Source organism: Podarcis cretensis, assembly GCF_951804945.1.
Source record: "Podarcis cretensis genome assembly, chromosome: 15".
Classification (NCBI taxonomy): Eukaryota; Metazoa; Chordata; class Lepidosauria; order Squamata; family Lacertidae; genus Podarcis; species Podarcis cretensis.
The window spans coordinates 14,240,076-14,247,629 of record NC_137185.1 but is presented as its reverse complement, the minus strand read 5'-3'; the positions used below and the strand labels follow the sequence as shown (position 1 = coordinate 14,247,629).

The window sequence follows — 7,554 nt, the reverse complement described above, 5'->3', positions numbered from 1 at the left end:
AACAATGGCATTTCTCCAAACTGGGCTCCTCCTCCCTCCTTCCTAGCAACAGCACCTTCCCATACGGTGGTCAAATGTCTCTGATTCCATTGTTCTTGCACTCTCAATGAACGACGCGTTCTGGCAGAAGGGGGATAAGAAATACTCTCCAGTGACAACATGTCATTTGGCTGCTCCTCTGCAGTCCTCCCCACTTCTTCCAACACTGCCCAACTTCTCTGTTCGTCTATCTCTGAGCTGTGACCTCCCTCAAACTCCTCAAAGCCCTGTTGTAATTCAATGCCTCCTTCCCCCTCTCCTGCAGTGTCAGGAGAATTGGGGGAGGGTGATCTCCACTACAGTGGTACCTCAGGTTACATACGCTTCAGGTTACAGACGCTTCAGGTTACAGACTCCGCTAACCCAGAAATAGTACCTCAGGTTAAGAACTTTGCTGTGCTTTGGCAGTGCGGCGGCAGCAGGAGGCACCATTAGCTAAAGTGGTGCTTCAGGTTAAGAACAGTTTCAGGTTAAGAACGGACCTCCGGAACGAATTAAGTACGTAACCAGAGGTACCACTGTACTCATCCTACTCCATCTCATCCTCTTGAGTCCAATTCCTGACAGAACCTAAGAAGAGCATCCTGCATCAGTCCAGCATCCTGTTATCCCATTGGCCAACCAGATGCACCAATGGGAAGCCCACAAGCAGGACCCAATCACAAGAGCACTTTTTGAGGTGAGGCATCCACCTCACAGTCCTCTCCAGAGGTCATTTCTCCTCTGCAGCTGAGCCTTTGAGGAGTTAGTGCGGACTGACCATCAACATAAATCTTCTCCCTCAGGATCTTGAGCTACTGTGCATTGGCTACTACATCTTCAGGAGCTGTTCATCTCTTACCTCTCCTTGCCTGTTGGCAGTGCCTCTTTTATGGGTGATCACATCTCCTTGACCTGTTGCAGAACCTTGGCATTATTCCGTTTGGCATTGCTGTAATGTGTTTCCATGTGCAAAGGAAGTCACAGTCCCGCTGCAGCCTTGCAACAAATGGGTGAGGGAAAGGGCCCAGCAGAAGCGTCACAGCTGAACACAGCATTGAATCTGAAGCTTCAGCATGAACGCTCAGTCTTTGTTGCCTAGTACCACACTGCCACAAAACTCTTTTCTACCCAGTACCTCATGGGGTTTCTAGCACTTTGCTGCCTTTGGCAGTTCCATCACAGCAAGACTTCTGCAGGTGCCTCAGTTTTCAGCATGTGTGCTGAGTTTGGCAGAGGGGGTCATCTTGGTGGTTCCTGCACCCTCAGAGGCTCTAGGGGGGGAGAGAGGGGGGAGAGGGCCTTCTCTGTGGTGGCCCCTAAGCTGTGGTGCACTTTATGCCTTCATTATACAACTTTCAGAGGATGCTGAAGATGTAGCTCTTTACTCTGGCTTTTGACACTTGAGATGTCTACCGTATTTTTCCCTCTATAACACACAGATTTTTTCTCCTAAAAAGTAAGGGGAAATGTCTGTGCGTGTTATAGAGCGAATGTGTGGTCCCTGGAGCCGTTTGTCCCAAGTGCATGGCAAAAATCATATTGCGCCGTCACGGAGGAGAGGAGGCTGCTGCTTTCCTGCATTCTGCCTCAGGGTCTTACTGCCCACCCTGTTCTGTTTCGGTTGCTGTTTGCTCAGACGGAACAAAGAGCAGTGAAATCCCCTCCCCTCCAGGCAACCCCTCCCCTCCAGGCAAGTAGAGAGGAAAGCAGAGCATCCCTGCTCCGGTGCTGCTGCTGCTGCTGCATCTGGGGACTCGGCAGGCAGCGGAAAACATGCAGATGAGAGAGAGAGAGAGAGAGGGCTGGCTTGAGTGGGTGGGTGGACTTTTGCCTTCCTTCCCCCCCCCTTTAAACCCCTCTCCTGCATTGTTAGCCAGCTGCTTCTCCGCACACCCCTCTCGTGCTCCTTGTCCCTTCTATATTTTTCCTTCCCTCCCCACTTAAAACGTGGTTACAAAGCACGGATCCACATGGATCCTCAGGATCTTTGCATTGGGTCACCCCAAATTCACCATCAGATCACATAGCAATGATCTGATGCAAAAACAGGGCTGCAATGGTGCAAAAACGTGGTTACAAAGCATGGATCCACATGGATCCTCAGGATCTTTGCATTTGGTCACCTCAAATTCACCATCAGATCACATAGCATGTCCATGGCTACAGCCTGCCCCCCCAAAATCACGTACCCACTGTTGCCTGGGGCTGCAATGGTGCAAAAACGTGATTACAAAGCATGGATCCACATGGATCCTCAGGATCTTTGCATTGGGTCAGCCCAAATTCACCATCAGAGCACATAGCATGTACATGGCTACAGCCTGCCCCCCAAAAATCACGCACCCACTGTTGCCTGGGGCTGCAATGGTGCAAAAATGTGGTTACAAAGCATGGATCTACATGGATCCTCAGGATCTTTGCATTGGGTCAGCCCAAATTCACCATCAGATCACATAGCATGTCCATGGCTACAGCCTGCTCCCCCAAAACCACGCACCCACTGTTGCCTGGGGCTGCAATGGTGTAAAAACGTGGTTACAAAGCATGGATCCACATGGATCCTCAGGATCTTTGCATTGGGTCAGCCCAAATTCACCATTAGAGCACGTAGCATGTCCATGGCTACAGCCTGCCCCCCCAAAATCACGCACCCACTGTTGCCTGGGGCTGCAATGGTGCAAAAATGTGGTTACAAAGCATGGATCTACATGGATCCTCAGGATCTTTGCATTGGGTCATCCCAAATTCACCATCAGATCACATGTCTGTGGCCACAGCATGAAGCACAAAAATGATACATCCACTGTTTCATTCAGAATGTTTTTTCCCTTGTTTTCCTCCTCTAAAAACGATGTGCGTGTTATGGTCAGGTGCGTGTTATAGAGCGAAAAATACGGTATTTTTACGACTCATTTTATGGTTGTAAGTTTTTAAAATTGTTTTTAATACTGTGTTTTATTGCTGTAACCTGTCCTGGGACATCAGGGTGAAGGATGGGAAATAAATATACAAATAATACCTTCATCCTGAAACCCAAGTTGGACAGTGGTCTTGGTCTGTGGCTGAAAAGTACACACAGAGGCCTGTGACACTTATAAAAAGGGAATGAGAAACATCTGTGGCCCTCCAGATGTTTCGGAGTCTCAACTCCCACGGACTCCAGCCAGCAGCACCAGTGGTCAGGGGTGACATACAGCAATTATGTAGGGCCACGGTTTCCCCTCATCCCTGCCACAAGCCCTACTCATGAGTAAGTAGAGCATGCAAGCAGGGAGAATGGGGATGAGCGCAGCAGCTCGGCCCCCTCCCAGCTCCCATCAGCCCCCTGTGAGTTAGAGGGCAGCCATCTGCCGCAGAGAGCCTGCCATATCCATGTAGGGTAGAAATTTGCCCTCCAACTCCCAGAGGGCTGCAATGATAAGCACGGTGTAGTGGTGAATTAAGAATATAATGTCCATGATAGTCACAGTCACACCCACTTCTAAGATGATACAACCCTCTAAGATTATGCAATAATCCTATAATTCTGCAAAAATAGCAACAATCAATGCAGATCTCCGCATATTGCCTTTTAGCTAGGTCTATATTTTTTGTATAGAAGGGACGCGGGTGGCGCTGTGGGTAAAAGCCTCAGCGCCTAGGGCTTGCCGATCGAAAGGTTGGCGGTTCGAATCCCCGCGGCGGGGTGCGCTCCCACTGCTCGGTCCCAGCGCCTGCCAACCTAGCAGTTCGAAAGCACCCCCGGGTGCAAGTAGATAAATAGGGACCGCTTACTGGCGGGAAGGTAAACGGCGTTTCCGTCATGCTGGCCACGTGACCCGGAAGTGTCTCCGGACAGCGCTGGCCCCCGGCCTCTTGAGTGAGATGGGCGCACAACCCCAGAGTCTGTCAAGACTGGCCCGTACGGGCAGGGGTACCTTTACCTTTACCTTATATTTTTTGTAAAAGGACACGGGTGGCGCTGTGGGTTAACCCACAGAGCCTAGGACTTGCCAATCAGAAGGTCGGCGGTTCGAATCCCCATGACGAGGTGAGCTCCCGTTGCTCGGTCCCTGCTCCTGCCAACCTAGCAGTTTGAAAGCATGCCAAAGTGCAAGTAGATAAATAGGTACCGCTCCAGTGGGAAGGTAAACGGCGTTTCCGTGCACTGCTCTGGTTCGCCAGAAGCAGCTTAATCATGCTGGCCACATGACCCGGAAGCTGTACGCTGGCTCCCTCGGCCAATAAAGCGAGATGAGCGCCACAACCCCAGAGTCAGCCACGACTGGACCTAATGGTCAGGGGTCCATTTACCCTTTACTATTTTCTGTGCATGGACCTGGGCAAATGCTTTGGGTGCTCCAATACTGTCTTTCAGAGTGACTTCTCCTTGAAGTTCCATTGTACGTAACATAATTTGCACCCGATTCCATTGAAACTGAAACACCCCTTGTGTTTTCAGGATTCCTAAATGCTTAGCTTTGGAGCAAACAGAACAAACAACTCCTCGGTGTTTTCCCCTCACACCTTGTCCAGAGTGACCCCAGGAACTCGTCCTCTGTGACTGACGCGCCTCCTTCCACCCTGATTGGCTCCCATCAGCACAAAGGGTGAGAAAACTTATTCTCAGTGGTCAAGAAGGTTCCCTTCCTTGCTGATTGGGTGCCTCTGTGATGCTGGAGAAATACTAAAGGGTCTTCAGCCCCCTGCCAGCCCAGATTGCTGCACCTCTGGTGATAGTGGAGAGGACTAGCATGCCCAATCCTTCCTCTCCCCATTCTTGTGTTTTATTTACCCATGAACCTAATGCAGGTGTGGGGAGGATCTGTGGTCTTCTAGATGTTCCCAAACAGCAGCACCCACTATCCTTGCTTGCAGGGGCTGATGGGAGATGCATTTCAGCAACATCTAGAGAGCCCACAGTTCCCCACACCTGATTGGAGGCCTTGCCATTGCATTAATGGTGGTGGCTGCAGCAAGCACCTTCATCCCTCATCTTAAAAAAGGTAAAGGGACCCCTGACCATTAGGTCCAGTCATGACCGACTCTGGGGTTGGCGCTCATCTCGCTCTATAGGCTGAGGGACCCGGTGTTTGTCCGCAGACAGCTTCCGGGTCATGTGGCCAGCATGACTAAGCCGCTTCTGGCGAACCAGAGCAGCACACAGAAATCCCATTTACCTTCCCACCGGAGCGGTACCTATTTATCTACTTGCATTTTGACGTGCTTTCGAATTGCTAGGTTGGCAGGAGCAGGGACCAAACAATGGGAGCTCACCCCGTTGCAGGGATTTGAACCGCCAACCTTCTGTCCTAGGCTCTGTGGTTTAACCCACAGTGCCACCCGCGTCCCACCCCTCATCTTAGGATGATAATATTTCATGCTCCTGAAGTAGTGGGCTCCAGGGGTTCCCTAACCATCACCACAACCAACCACACAGTGTTCCTGCTGTGCTTTCTGTTTCTCGGTCGAGGCCTGACTTGCAAGGAGCCCTCCTTGCCGTTGCCGGTTCTGCTTCTGCCAAAGAAATGGAAAGGGCTGTTTGCCATCCTTTGTCCTCCATCATGTTGCAACATGCCAGTTTGTTGACCCTCCTTGACCCCCTATTGACAAGCTGGTTGCTCTGCAGCAACCTGCTTCCTCGGACCGGAAATTTCTCTGCCAGCCAAGCGCATACCAAGCAGTTTTTCAAGGGGCTCTGAAACCGGTTCCTCCCTGGCCACAACATTTGATTTATGCAGCTGCAGGACTGCTGTGCTGGCCACTACAACTTACACCTATAGAGCAGGGCTGAGGAACACCAGGCCTGGGGGCTGAATGTGGCCTTCCAGGGACTTCTAGCTAGCCCTCAGGGTGCTTCCCAGGCTGCAACCCTCACCCACACCCTGCTTTGCACCCTCGCTGAGCCAGAATTTGCCCCCATCTGTGATCGCATGGCTAGATGGGAGATGGAGAGCAGTGTGTATGTTGGACCACATCACCACACCCAGCCCGCAGGAATTTCCCCAGGAAGTAATGTAGCCCCACAGCCTGAAAAAGATTCCTCAGCTCTGCTATCGAGAAAAGTATGGCTTCAGAAAGAGGGGGTCGTGTTTGGGAAATCTCTAGATTCAAGTGGGGAGTTGGTGGACTGCCCAATTGATGGCGCATCTCATAGGACAGTGGGGCTCCTGTGATTGGTGTCAGAACTGTAGAGTTGGAAGGTCTCCCAACGGTCATCTAGTCCAACCCCCTGCAAGGCAGGACTCTCAATTAGATTGCATATGACTTGTCTTGATTATTATCTTCTGGCTCTTTCTAGCATCCTGTGTATCCTCCTAAGTTTTGCCTTTACTCTCTTACTCATTTAACAACAATCCCCTAGAAGCCAAAACAAGCCACTAAGAAGCAGTGATGTTGAAGGATTTAATCCAAAGCATCCAAGATCCCTCCCCCACCTTTTAAAAACACAGCTGTGTTAAAACAACCACCATATGAGGTAGACCACACACACACACACACACACAGAGAGAGAGAGAGAGAGAGAGAGAGAGAGAGAGAGAGAGAGAGAAAGAGAGAACATTTAGTCAGCAGCCAGAGTGAGCTTGCACAGACTTCAATCCTGCTGGACTCACCTCTAGGACCAGCAGACAAGTTGGCCAGCATCGCTTGCGGGCTACCAAGAAATTAATCCATTACCCCTCTCACTGCCTCTTTATTTCCTCTTCTGACTCCTCCGGAGCGACAGCCAGGTCTATAGAGTCTGGAAAAAGGAGGACATGCTGTATGACAACCAGCTTGCGACTCAAGTGACCTTGTGTTCTACTTTCATAGGGTCGGAGAATTGTAGAGGTGGAAGGGACCCGTAACATTCTACGGAACGAAAAGCAGCAAGGAACTTCTTCCTTGACCCAGACCTATTTCAAGTTGCAGGGAGTGGAATGAGGGTGATGATGTACCTGCTCCTTCTAACTCTCACCTCCTGTGGTCAGACATTTGCCATCACTTCTGGGGCCCCCAGCTGCTGCTATGACTGCAACCGCTGGGCAACTGAGCAACCCGCTGCAGTGGCCCCATCTGCATTCTAGCCCCCATCAGACTTCCATCCTGGGAGAAGTCTGGAAAGCTGCAGAAAAAGACTAGGAAGTGAACAGAATATGTCCCTGCTTCATAGAGAGCTCCCTCACTAGGGGCAAAGGAAGGTGGGGCATACAGTTGGCCAGAAATATCCTGTTGAAAAAAGGCTCTTGCCCTTCTCCTGCTGCTTTGAGGCAGTCATAGAAATTGGTAAAATGAGAACGTTTTCTAGCTCGGTCACTACAGGTAGTGCTTCTTTGGTTTGGTCATCTGGGATAGCCTTGTGACCCACCTGGGTGTTCCAACCCACAGGCTGAAGTCCTATGTTTAAGCAGCTGGAACTGAGTCAGTAACATCTCTGAACACAGTGATGCAGTATTATGAGTCCATTTCATTTCTCACCATTTCCTATTTTTCCAATCTTAAATTCAGTTGATTCTGCAGTAATTTGCAATTTTTTCTTTTAAAAAAACCCTCAAAAAACCGCAGCATTTCAGT

At 50.4% G+C, this 7,554-nt stretch overlaps 1 long non-coding RNA gene across 1 annotated transcript; it reads right to left on the bottom strand.

Moving 5' to 3' along the window:
• Positions 1-89: 89 nt before the first annotated feature.
• Positions 90-7,452, bottom strand: LOC307204463. The gene is made up of 2 exons (XR_013833700.1): positions 6,615-7,452; positions 90-120 (listed from the first exon to the last, which is right to left on the bottom strand). It is a non-coding gene; the product is annotated as an uncharacterized lncRNA (long non-coding RNA).
• Between the last annotated feature and the right edge of the window lie 102 nt (positions 7,453-7,554).